At 50.9% G+C, this 12,078-nt stretch overlaps 1 non-coding gene across 1 annotated transcript; it reads right to left on the reverse strand.

The window, feature by feature from the left end:
* Positions 1-978: 978 nt before the first annotated feature.
* TRNAR-CCU (transfer RNA arginine (anticodon CCU)) lies at positions 979-1,051 on the reverse strand. The gene has a single exon. It is a non-coding gene; the product is annotated as a tRNA-Arg (tRNA).
* Between the last annotated feature and the right edge of the window lie 11,027 nt (positions 1,052-12,078).

Here is a 12,078-nt window from a genome sequence, read left to right on the forward strand (position 1 = left end):
AAGCATTCAGTTTTCTTACAAGAAGACTTTTAATAAAAATAGAAGTAAATAGAAATAAAGAAATCCCCCCTGTAAAATCAGAATGGTAGATCTCTTACAGGGTAATTAGATTCAAAAACATAGAGAACCCCTCTAGGCAAAACCTTAAGTTACAAAAAAGATACACAGACAGAAATAGTTATTCTATTCAGCACAATTCTTTTCTCAGCCATTTAAAGAACTCATAATCTAACACATACCTAGCTAGATTACTTACTAAAAGTTCTAAGATTCCATTCCTGGTCTATCCCCGGCAGAAACCAGCATATAGACAGACACACAGACCCTTTGTTTCTCTCCCTCCTCCCAGCTTTTGAAAGTATCTTGTCTCCTCATTGGTCATTTTGGTCAGGTGCCAGCAAGGTTACCTTTAGCTTCTTAACCCTTTACAGGTGAGAGGAGCTTTCCCCTGGCCAGGAGGGATTTCAAAGGGGTTTACCCTTCCCTTTATATTTATGACACACCCTTTATTCCATAACATAATTAAGGAAAATATTTCTCAATGAACTCTTCGTAAAAGGTCAGAAACAGCCAGTGTCCGCATCATGCTAAGGGCATTGGTATTTTCTTTAAATTTGCCAGACCAACCTAACTAACATCTAACAGACATTTGAACCTCTTCTTTTCACACGATTGCTCATCCTCAGGCTCTGCTTTGTCTCCAGACAGATCCATTCTCTTTCAGAACGGCCTTCCTCTTTCCATCTGTTTTGTTCATTGACATGTTGGAGTAAACACTCCCCTTCACTCTGTTCTCAGACAAACACTAGTATTAACTGTTTGCTACTGATGGGTTTAGAAAGCGTTTGTCGAGTGGAAGATGACATTTGTGGAGGATTGTTCCCAAGATCCAGTACTTTGTGTTCCAACATATCCCAGCTTCCTTGGTGAAAATAAGACCAAGGTTTCCTTGCAATATAGAAGAAGAAAGCAGCTTTTCACCCCAGATGGGACTTGGACCCACAATCTCTGGCTTAGGAAGCCAATGCCTTATCCATTAGGCCACTGGGGCCCTGCTGCATAAGTGAAGGAGGGATGGAAATTCCCTCTCATAATTGCACATTCCTCACATTCACTTGGAACCAAATACTCCCTTTATGAACTTTACATAACTGTCTGCATCCCCTGGCTGCGAGGCAAAGGGGCAGGTCACTGACAGAGCTGAGCACCACCTTTCTGCCAGCCATCTTTAGAGAAGAACCCCACCCTAGAGTCACACCTCCCTCCTCCAGCACCTCCATGTCTGTGGCTCTGAGTGCCAGTAGGCTGCTTAGTGGGCGAATCTGGGCTTGGAAGGGGGGGTCAGGTCAGCCTGTAAGGAATAACCAGGTGGGGCAGACCCAGGGGGAGGCTGTGGGCTGCTGTACAATTGGATCAAGTGACAGCTGGCTGAGTTCCAGGAGATGAGGCTGCAGCTGGACGATTTGAGCAGGATCACCGAGTGAGGGGAGGGGCGGCCTCCCATGACATTTTTGTGGCCTGCAGGGAATGGAGACAAAGCAGGGGGATGCAGGGACTCAGGGCAGGACCCGCAGATCCGGTACTGCAGGGCTACAGTTGATGGAGGAGAGAGAGTCCTGCAAGAGGAAGCAGCCGGAGGGAAGCAATAAGTGCAGAGTGCTAGCCAGCCAGCTGAGAGTCACAGGGGTCCAGAAATGGAAATGCTAGCAGGTCCTATGGTGTAATGGTCAGCATGCAAAACTCTGAATCCTGCGATCTGAGTTCGAATCCCAGTGGGACTTCCTGGGTCTATGTTGGTTTGCTGCAAAGCTTTAGAGTTTAGGGTGCTTGGTTTCCGTGTCTCTGGGTGAATCAGAGTGAATTTTTTCCCTCTTCCTGGGCAACTGATGCCCACTGGAGATAGGTCTTTGGTCCAGCTGGTTCAAGGGTCTGGCCACAATAGGTTGGGGCCCTGGAACTTAACAGTCTGGCTAGAGACACCTGAACATTGTGTTTCTCAATGCTTCACCTGATGCTTACAAGTTTGGTCCTTCTACCTGCAGTTGCCAACCTCTTCCTCTTGCCCACATGGCGCTTGAATAAAGGAGTGCCAGGGACAGGCTTCATAGTCAGGGCTAGGCAGGAGGGAGGAAGTGTTCCAGGCTGGAGCCCAGCACATCTCTCCTCCTCTGGGCACCTAGAGCAGAGGCGGCTGGTGCTGACAGCTCCAAGGGAAGGCTTAAAAGGCACAGAGCAACCGTGGGTGGGGCAAGAGGAGAAGAGGAACATGCCTATGTGTGGCCAGCAGACAGCCACAGAGAAAGACAGACAGCCTGCTCCCTGCTCTCTGGCATGCCGAACCCTCACTGAAGGCCACCTACAGACCAGCATTCTCTCTGCGGCCAGCATCACAAGGTGGTAGGAAAACAAAGCCAGCCCGCCAGTGAGGCCTCTGACCGTTCCCACTCAAGGAGTATTTTTGGCGGTGGCACAGGAGATATTTCCCCAAGAGGCTGTAGAGGCTTGTAGGGGCTTTGTGCTGGGAGAGAAGCTGAGCCCTGATTAGGGGGCGGGGCTTCACTGACTAGGAGTCCTATAAAGGTAGAAGCCAGTCAGGCAGCGGCACAGGACCTAGCAAACAGAGCTGTAAATGGGGGAGTTTGAGTGGGAGTTCTCTTGGAGGAGAAGGTGTTTGTGTGTGTTTGGTTTTGTATTGGTAGTATCTGTATGTGTAGAGGCTTGGAGGGGCTTTGTGCTGGGAGAGAAGCTGAGCCCTGATTAGGGGGCGGGGCTTCACTGACTATGGGTCTTATAAAGGTAGCGGCACAGACAGCTGCAGCGGCACAGGAGCTAGCAAACAGAGCTGTAAACAGGGGAGTTTGAGTGGGAGTTCTGTTGAAGGAGAAGGTATTTGTGTGTGTTTGGTTTTGTATTGGTAGTATCTGTATGTGTAGGGGCTTTGTGCTGGGAGAGAAGCTGAGCCCTGATTAGGGGGCGGGGCTTCACTGACTAGGGGTCCTATAAAGGTAGCAGCCAGTCAGGAAGCAGCACAGACAGCTGCAGTGGCACGGGAGCTAGCAAACAGAGCTGTAAACAGGGGAGTTGGAGTGGGAGTTCTGTTGGAGGAGAAGGTGTTTGTGTGTGTTTGGTTTTGTATTGGTAGTATGTGTATGTGTAGAGGCTTGTAGGGGCTTTGTGCTGGGAGAGAAGCTGAGCCCTGATTAGGGGGCGGGGCTTCCCTGACTAGGGGTCCTATAAAAGTAGCGGCACAGAGAGCTGCAGCGGCACAGGAGCTAGCAAATAGAGCTGTAAACAGGGGAGTTTGAGTGGGAGTTCTGTTGGAGGAGAAGGTATTTGTATGTGTGTGTTTGGTTTTGTATTGGTAGTATCTGTATGTGTAGGGGCTTGGAGGGGCTTTGTGCTGGGAGAGAAGCTGAGCCCTGATTAGGGGGCGGGGCTTCACTGACTAGTGGTCCTATAAAGGTAGCGGCACAGACAGCTGCAGCGGCACAGGAGCTAGCAAAGAGAGCTGTAAACAGGGGAGTTCTGTTGGAGGAGAAGGTATTTGTGTGTGTTTGGTTTTGTAATGGTAGTATCTGTATGTGTAGGGGCTTTGTGCTGGGAGAGAAGCTGAGCCCTAATTAGAGGGCGGGGCTTCCCTGACTAGGGGTCCTATAAAGGTAGCAGCCAGTCAGGCAGCGGCACAGGAGGTAGCAAACAGAGCTGTAAACAGGGGAGTTTCAGTGGGAGTTCTGTTGGAGGAGAAGGTATTTGTGTGTGTGTGTGTTTGGTTTTGTATTGGTAGTATCTGTATGTGTAGGGACTTCGTGTTGGGAGAGAAGCTGAGCCCTGATTAGGGGGCGGGGCTTCCCTGACTAGGGGTCCTATAAAGGTAGCAGCCAGTCAGGCAGTGGCACAGGAGCTAGCAAACAGAGCTGTAAACAGGGGAGTTTGAGTGGGTGTTCTGTTGGAGGAGAAGGTATTTGTATGTGTGTGTTTGGTTTTGTATTGGTAGTATCTGTATGTGTAGAGGCTTGGAGGGGCTTTGTGCTGGGAGAGAAGCTGAGCCCTGCTTAGGGGGCGGGGCTTCACTGACTAGGGGTCCTATAAAGGGAGCAGCCAGTCAGGCAGCAGCACAGATAGCTGCAGTGGTACAGGAGCTAGCAAATGGAGCTGTAAACAGGGGAGTTTGAGTGGGAGTTCTGTTGGAGGAGAAGGTATTTGTGTGTGTTTGGTTTTGTATTGGTAGTATCTGTATGTGTAGAGGCTTGGAGGGGCTTTGTGTTGGGAGAGAAGCTGAGCACTGATTAGGGGGCGGGGCTTCCCTGACTAGGGGTCCTATAAAGGTAGCAGCCAGTCAGGGAGCGGCACAGACAGCTGCAGCGGCACGGGAGCTAGCAAACAGAGCTGCAAACGGGAGTTTGAGTGGGAGTTCTGTTGGAGGAGAAGGTATTTGTGTGTGTTTGGTTTTGTATTGGTAGTATTTGTATGTTTAGGGGCTTTGTGCTGGAGAGCAGCTGAGCCCTGATTAGGGGGCGGGGCTTCACTGACTAGCGGTCCTATAAAGGTAGCAGCCAGTCAGGCAACGGCACAGACAGTTGCAGCGACACAGCAGCTAGCAAACAGAGCTGGAAACAGGAGAGTTTTAGTGGGAGTTCTGTTGGAGGAGAAGGTATTTGTGTGTGTTTGGTTTTGTATTGGTGGTATCTGTATGTGTAGGGGCTTTGTGCTGGGAAAGAAGCTGAGCCCTGATTAGGGGGCGGGGCTTCCCTGACTAGGGGTCCTATAAAGGTAGCAGCCAGTCAGGCAGCGGCACAGGAGCTAGCAAACAGAGCTGTAAACAGGGGAGTTTGAGTGGGAGTTCTGTTGGAGGAGAAGGTATTTGTGTGTGTTTGGTTTTGTATTGGTAGTATCTGTATGTGTAGGGGCTTTGTGCTGGGAGAGCAGCTGAGCCCTGATTAGGGGGCGGGGCTTCCCTGACTAGGGGTCCTATAAAGGTAGCATCACAGACAGCTGCAGCGGCACAGGAGCTAGCAAAGAGAGCTGTAAACAGGGGAGTTCTGTTGGAGGAGAAGGTATTTGTGTGTGTTTGGTTTTGTATTGGTAGTATCTGTATGTGTAGGGGCTTGGAGGGGCTTTGTGCTGGGAGAGAAGCAGAGCCCTGATTAGGGGGCGGGGCTTCACTGACTAGTGGTCCTATAAAGGTAGCATCACAGACAGCTGCAGCGGCACAGGAGCTAGCAAAGAGAGCTGTAAACAGGGGAGTTCTGTTGGAGGAGAAGGTATTTGTGTGTGTTTTGTTTTGTATTGGTAGTATCTGTATGTGTAGGGGCTTTGTGCTGGGAGAGAAGGTGAGCCCTGATTAGGGGGCGGGGCTTCCCTGACTAGGGGTCCTATAAAGGTAGCAGCCAGTCAGGCAGCGGCACAGACAGCTGCAGCGACACAGGAGCTAGCAAACAGAGCTGTAAACAGGGGAGTTTGAGTGGGAGTTCTGTTGGAGGAGAAGGTGTTTGTTTGTTTGGTTTTGTATTGGTAGTATCTGTGTGTGTGGAGGCTTGGAGGGGCTTTGTGCTGGGAGAGAAGCTGATCCCTGATTAGGGGGTGGGGCTTCCCTGACTAGGGGTCCTATAAAGGTAGCAGCCAGTCAGGCAGCGGCCCAGGAGCTAGCAAACAGAGCTGTAAACAGGGGAGTTTGAGTGGGAGTTCTGTTGGAGGAGAAGGTATTTGTGTGTGTGTGTGTGTTTGGTTTTGTATTGGTAGTATCTGTATGTGTAGGGGCTTTGTGCTGGGAGAGAAGGTGAGCCCTGATTAGGGGGCGGGGCTTCCCTGACTAGGGGTCCTATAAAGGTAGCGGCACAGACAGCTGCAGCGGCACAGGAGCTAGCAAACAGAGCTGTAAACAGGGGAGTTGGAGTGGGAGTTCTGTTGGAGGAGAAGAGGTTTGTGTGTGTTTGGTTTTGTATTGGTAGTATCTGTATGTGTAGGGGCTTTGTGCTGGGAGAGAAGCTGAGCCCTGATAGGGGGCGGGGCTTCACTGACTAGGGGTCCTATAAAGGTAGCGGCACAGACAGCTGCAGCGGCACAGGAGCTAGCAAACAGAGCTGTAAACAGGGGAGTTTGAGTGAGAGTTCTGTTGGAGGAGAAGGTGTTCGTTTGTTTGGTTTTGTATTGGTAGTATCTGTATGTGTAGAGGCTTGGAGGGGCTTCGTGCTGGGAGAGAAGGTGAGCCCTGATTAGGGGGCGGGGCTTCCCTGACTAGGGGTCCTATAAAGGTAGCAGCCAGTCAGGCAGCGGCACAGGAGCTATCAAACAGAGCTGTAAAAAGGGGAGTTTGAGTGAGAGTTCTGTTGGAGGAGAAGGTATTTGTGTGTGTTTGGTTTTGTATTGATAGTATCTGTAGGTGTAGAGGCTTGGAGGGGCTTTGTGCTGGGAGAGAAGCTGAGCCCTGATTAGGGGCTGGGGCTTCACTGACTAGGGGTCCTATAAAGGTAGCAGCCAGTCAGGCAGCGGCACAGACAGCTGCAGTGGCACAGGAGCTAGCAAACAGAGCTATTAACAGGGGATTAAGAGTGGGAGTTTGGAGGAGAAGGTGTTTGTGTATGTTTGGTTTTGTATTGGTGGTATCTGTATGTGTAGGGGCTTTGTGCTGGGAGAGAAGCTGAGCCCTGATTAGTTGGCGGGGCTTCACTGACTAGGGGTCCTATAAAGGTAGCGGCACAGACAGCTGCAGCGGCACAGGAGCTAGGAAACAGTGCTGTAAACAGGGGAGTTTGAGTGGGAGTTCTGTTGGAGGAGAAGGTATTTGTGTGTTTGGTTTTGTATTGGTAGTATCTGTATGTGTAGGGGCTTTGTGCTGGGAGAGAAGCTGAGCCCTGATTAGGGGGCGGGGCTTCCCTGACTAGGGGTCCTATAAAGGTAGCATCCAGTCAGGCAGCGACACAGGAGCTAGCAAACAGAGCTGTAAACAGGGGAGTTTGAGTGGGAGTTCTGTTGGAAGAGAAGGTATTTGTGTGTGTTTGGTTTTGTATTGGTAGTATCTGTATGTGTAGAGGCTTGGCGGGGCTTTGTGCTGGGAGAGAAGCTGAGCCCTGATTAGGGAGCGGGGCTTCAGTGACTAGGGGACCTATAAAGGGAGCAGCCAGTCAGGCAGCGGCACAGAGAGCTGCAGTGGCACAGGAGCTAGCAAACAGAGCTGTAAACAGTGGAGTTTGAGTCAGAGTTCTTTTGGAGGAGAAGGTATTTGTGTGTGTGTTTGGTTTTTTATTGGTAGTATCTGTATGTGGAGGGTGTTTGTGCTGGGAGAGAAGCTGAGCCCTGATTAGGGGGCGGGGCTTCACTGACTAGGGGTCCTATAAAGATAGCAGCCAATCAGGCAGCGGCACAGGAGCTAGCAAACAGAGCTGTAAACAGGGGAGTTTGAGTGGGAGTTCTCTTGGAGGAGAAGGTATTTGTGTGTGTTTGGTTTTGTATTGGTAGTATTTGTATGTGTGGGGGCTTTGTGCTGGGAGAGAAGCTGAGCCCCGATTAGGGGGCGGGGCTTCCCTGACTAGGGGTCCTATAAAGGTAGTGGCACAGACAGCTGCTGTGGCACAGGAGCTAGGAAACAGAGCTGTAAACAGGGGAGTTTGAGTGGGAGTTCTGTTGGAGGAGAAGGTATTTGTGTGTTTGGTTTTTTATTGGTAGTATCTGTATGTGTAGAGGCTTGGCGGGGCTTTGTGCTGGGAGAGAAGCTGAGCCCTGATTAGGGGGCGAGGCTTCACTGACTAGAGGTCCTATAAAGGGAGCAGCCAGTCAGGCAGCGGCACATGAGCTAGCAAACAGAGCTGTAAACAGGGGAGTTTGAGTGGGAGTTCTGTTGGAGGAGAAGGTATTTGTGTGTTTGGTTTTTTATTGGTAGTATCTGTATGCGTAGGGGCTTTGTGCTGGGAGAGAAGCTGAGCCCCGATTAGGGGGCGGGGCTTCCCTGACTAAGGGTCCTATAAAGGTAGCGGCACAGACAGCTGCTGCGGCACAGGAGCTAGCAAACAGAGCTGTAAACAGGGGAGTTTGAGTGGGAGTTCTGTTGGAGGAGAAGGTGTTTGTGTTTGGTTTTGTATTGGTAGTACCTGTATGTGTAGAGGCTTCGAGGGGCTTTGTGTTGGGAGAGAAGCTGAGCCCTGATTAGAGGGCGGGGCTTCACTGACTAGGGGTCCTATAAAGGGAGCAGCCAGTCAGGCAGCGGCACAGGAGTTAGAAAACAGACCTGTAAACAGGGGAGTTTGAGTGGGAGTTCTGTTGGAGGAGCAGGTGTTTGTGTTTGTTTGGTTTTGTATTGGTAGTATCTGTATGTGTAGAGGCTTGTAGGGGCTTTGTGCTGGGAGAGAAGCTGAGCCCTGATTAGGGGGCGGGGCTTCACTTACTAGGGGTCCTATAAAGGTAGCAGCCAGTCAGGCAGCGACACAGACAGCTGCAGGGGCACAGGAGCTTGCAAACAGAGCTGTAAACAGGGGAGTTGGAGTGGGAGTTCTGTTGGAGGAGAAGGTATTTGTGTGTGTTTGGTTTTGTATTGGTAGTATCTGTATGTGTAGAGGCTTTGTGCTGGGAGAGAAGCTGAGCCCTGATTAGGGGGCGGGGCTTCCCTGACTAGGGGTCCTAGAAAGGTAGCGGCACAGACAGCTGCTGCGGCACAGGAGCTAGCAAACAGAGCTGTAAACAGGGGAGTTTGAGTGGGAGTTCTGTTGGAGGAGAAGGTATTTGTGTGTTTGGTTTTGTATTGGTGGTATCTGTATGAGTAGAACTTTGTGCTGGGAGAGAAGCTGAGCCCCGATTAGGGGGCGGGGCTTCCCTGACTAAGGGTCCTATAAAGATAGCGGCACAGACAGCTGCTGCGGCACAGGAGCTAGCAAACAGAGCTGTAAACAGGGGAGTTTGAGTGGGAGTTCTGTTGGAGGAGAAGGTATTTGTGTGTTTGGTTTTGTATTGGTAGTATCTGTATGTGTAGAGGCTTGGAGGGGCTTTGTGCTGGGAGAGAAGCTGAGCCCTGATTAGGGAGCGGGGCTTCAGTGACTAGGGGACCTATAAAGGGAGCAGCCAGTCAGGCAGCGGCACAGGAGCTAGCAAACAGAGCTGTAAAGAGGGCAGTTTGAGTGGGAGTTCTCTTGGAGGAGAAGGTATTTGTGTGTGTGTTTGGTTTTGTATTGGTAGTATCTGTATGTGGAGGGTCTTTGTACTGGGAGAGAAACTGAGCCCTGATTAGGGGGCGGGGCTTCACTGACTAGGGGTCCAATAAAGGGAGCAGCCAGTCAGGCAGCGGCACAGAGAGCTGCAGTGGCACAGGAGCTAGCAAACAGAGCTGTAAACAGTGGAGTTTGAGTCAGAGTTCTTTTGGAGGAGAAGGTATTTGTGTGTGTGTTTGGTTTTTTATTGGTAGTATCAGTATGTGGAGGGTGTTTGTGCTGGGAGAGAAGCTGAGCCCTGATTAGGGGGCGGGGCTTCACTGACTAGGGGTCCTATAAAGATAGCAGCCAATCAGGCAGCGGCACAGGAGCTAGCAAACAGAGCTGTAAACAGGGGAGTTTGAGTGGGAGTTCTCTTGGAGGAGAAGGTATTTGTGTGTGTTTGGTTTTGTATTGGTAGTATTTGTATGTGTGGGGGCTTTGTGCTGGGAGAGAAGCTGAGCCCCGATTAGGGGGCGGGGCTTCCCTGACTAGGGGTCCTATAAAGGTAGTGGCACAGACAGCTGCTGCGGCACAGGAGCTAGGAAACAGAGCTGTAAACAGGGGAGTTTGAGTGGGAGTTCTGTTGGAGGAGAAGGTATTTGTGTGTTTGGTTTTTTATTGGTAGTATCTGTATGTGTAGAGGCTTGGCGGGGCTTTGTGCTGGGAGAGAAGCTGAGCCCTGATTAGGGGGCGAGGCTTCACTGACTAGAGGTCCTATAAAGGGAGCAGCCAGTCAGGCAGCGGCACATGAGCTAGCAAACAGAGCTGTAAACAGGGGAGTTTGAGTGGGAGTTCTGTTGGAGGAGAAGGTATTTGTGTGTTTGGTTTTTTATTGGTAGTATCTGTATGCGTAGGGGCTTTGTGCTGGGAGAGAAGCTGAGCCCCGATTAGGGGGCGGGGCTTCCCTGACTAAGGGTCCTATAAAGGTAGCGGCACAGACAGCTGCTGCGGCACAGGAGCTAGCAAACAGAGCTGTAAACAGGGGAGTTTGAGTGGGAGTTCTGTTGGAGGAGAAGGTGTTTGTGTTTGGTTTTGTATTGGTAGTACCTGTATGTGTAGAGGCTTCGAGGGGCTTTGTGTTGGGAGAGAAGCTGAGCCCTGATTAGGGGGCGGGGCTTCACTGACTAGGGGTCCTATAAAGGGAGCAGCCAGTCAGGCAGCGGGACAGGAGTTAGAAAACAGACCTGTAAACAGGGGAGTTTGAGTGGGAGTTCTGTTGGAGGAGCAGGTGTTTGTGTTTGTTTGGTTTTGTATTGGTAGTATCTGTATGTGTAGAGGCTTGTAGGGGCTTTGTGCTGGGAGAGAAGCTGAGCCCTGATTAGGGGGCGGGGCTTCCCTGACTAGGGGTCCTAGAAAGGTAGCGGCACAGACAGCTGCTGCGGCACAGGAGCTAGCAAACAGAGCTGTAAACAGGGGAGTTTGAGTGGGAGTTCTGTTGGAGGAGAAGGTATTTGTGTGTTTGGTTTTGTATTGGTGGTATCTGTATGAGTAGAACTTTGTGCTGGGAGAGAAGCTGAGCCCCGATTAGGGGGCGGGGCTTCCCTGACTAAGGGTCCTATAAAGATAGCGGCACAGACAGCTGCTGTGGCACAGGAGCTAGCAAACAGAGCTGTAAACAGGGGAGTTTGAGTGGGAGTTCTGTTGGAGGAGAAGGTATTTGTGTGTTTGGTTTTGTATTGGTTGTATCTGTATGTGTAGAGGCTTGGAGGGGCTTTGTGCTGGGTGAGAAGCTGAGCCCTGATTAGGGGGCGGGGCTTCACTGACTAGACGTCCTATAAAGGTAGCAGCCAGTCAGGCAGTGGCACAGGAGCTAGCAAACAGAGCTGTAAACAGGGGAGTTTGAGTGGGAGTTCTGTTGGAGAAGGTGTTTGTGTTTGTTTCGTTTTGTATTGGTAGTATCTGTATGTGTACAGGCTTGTAGGGGCTTTACGCTGGGAGAGCAGCTGAGCCCTGATTAGGGGGCGGGGCTTAACTGACTAGGGGTCCTATAAAGGGAGCAGCCAGTCAGGCAGCGGCACAGGAGCTAGCAAACAGAGCTGTAAACAGGGGAGTTTGAGTGGGAGTTCGGTTGGAGGAGAAGGTATTTGTGTGTGTGTTTGGTTTTGTATTGGTAGTATCTGTATGTGTAGGGGCTTTGTGCTGGGAGAGAAGCTGAGCCCTGATTAGGGGGCGGGGCTTCACTGGCTAGGGGTCCTATAAAGGTAGCAGCCAGTCAGGCAGCGGCACAGACAGCTGCAGCGGCACAGGAGCTAGCAAACAGAGCTGTAAACAGGGGAGTTTGAGTGGGAGTTCTGTTGGGGGAGAAGGTATTTGTGTGTGTTTGGTTTTGTAGAATCATAGAATATCAGGGTTGGAAGGGACCCCAGAAGGTCATCTAGTCCAACCCCCTGCTCAAAGCAGGACCAATTCCCAGTTAAATCATCCCAGCCAGGGCTTTGTCAAGCCTGACCTTAAAAACCTCTAAGGAAGGAGATTCTACCACCTCCCGAGGTAACGCATTCCAGTGTTTCACCACCCTCTTAGTGAAAAAGTTTTTCCTAATATCCAATCTAAACCTCCCCCACTGCAACTTGAGACCATTACTCCTCGTTCTGTCATCTGCTACCATTGAGAACAGTCTAGAGCCATCCTCTTTGGAACCCCCTTTCAGGTAGTTGAAAGCAGCTATCAAATCCCCCCTCATTCTTCTCTTCTGCAGGCTAAACAATCCCAGCTCCCTCAGCCTCTCCTCATAACTCATGTGTTCCAGTCCCCTAATCATTTTTGTTGCCCTTCGCTGGACTCTCTCCAATTTATCCACATCACTTCTTGAAGTGTGGGGCCCAAAACTGGACACAGTACTCCAGATGAGGCCTCACCAATGTCGAATAGAGGGGAACGATCACGTCCCTCGATCTGCTCG

Source organism: Lepidochelys kempii, chromosome 25, assembly GCF_965140285.1.
Source record: "Lepidochelys kempii isolate rLepKem1 chromosome 25, rLepKem1.hap1, whole genome shotgun sequence".
NCBI classification, from domain to species: domain Eukaryota; kingdom Metazoa; phylum Chordata; order Testudines; family Cheloniidae; genus Lepidochelys; species Lepidochelys kempii.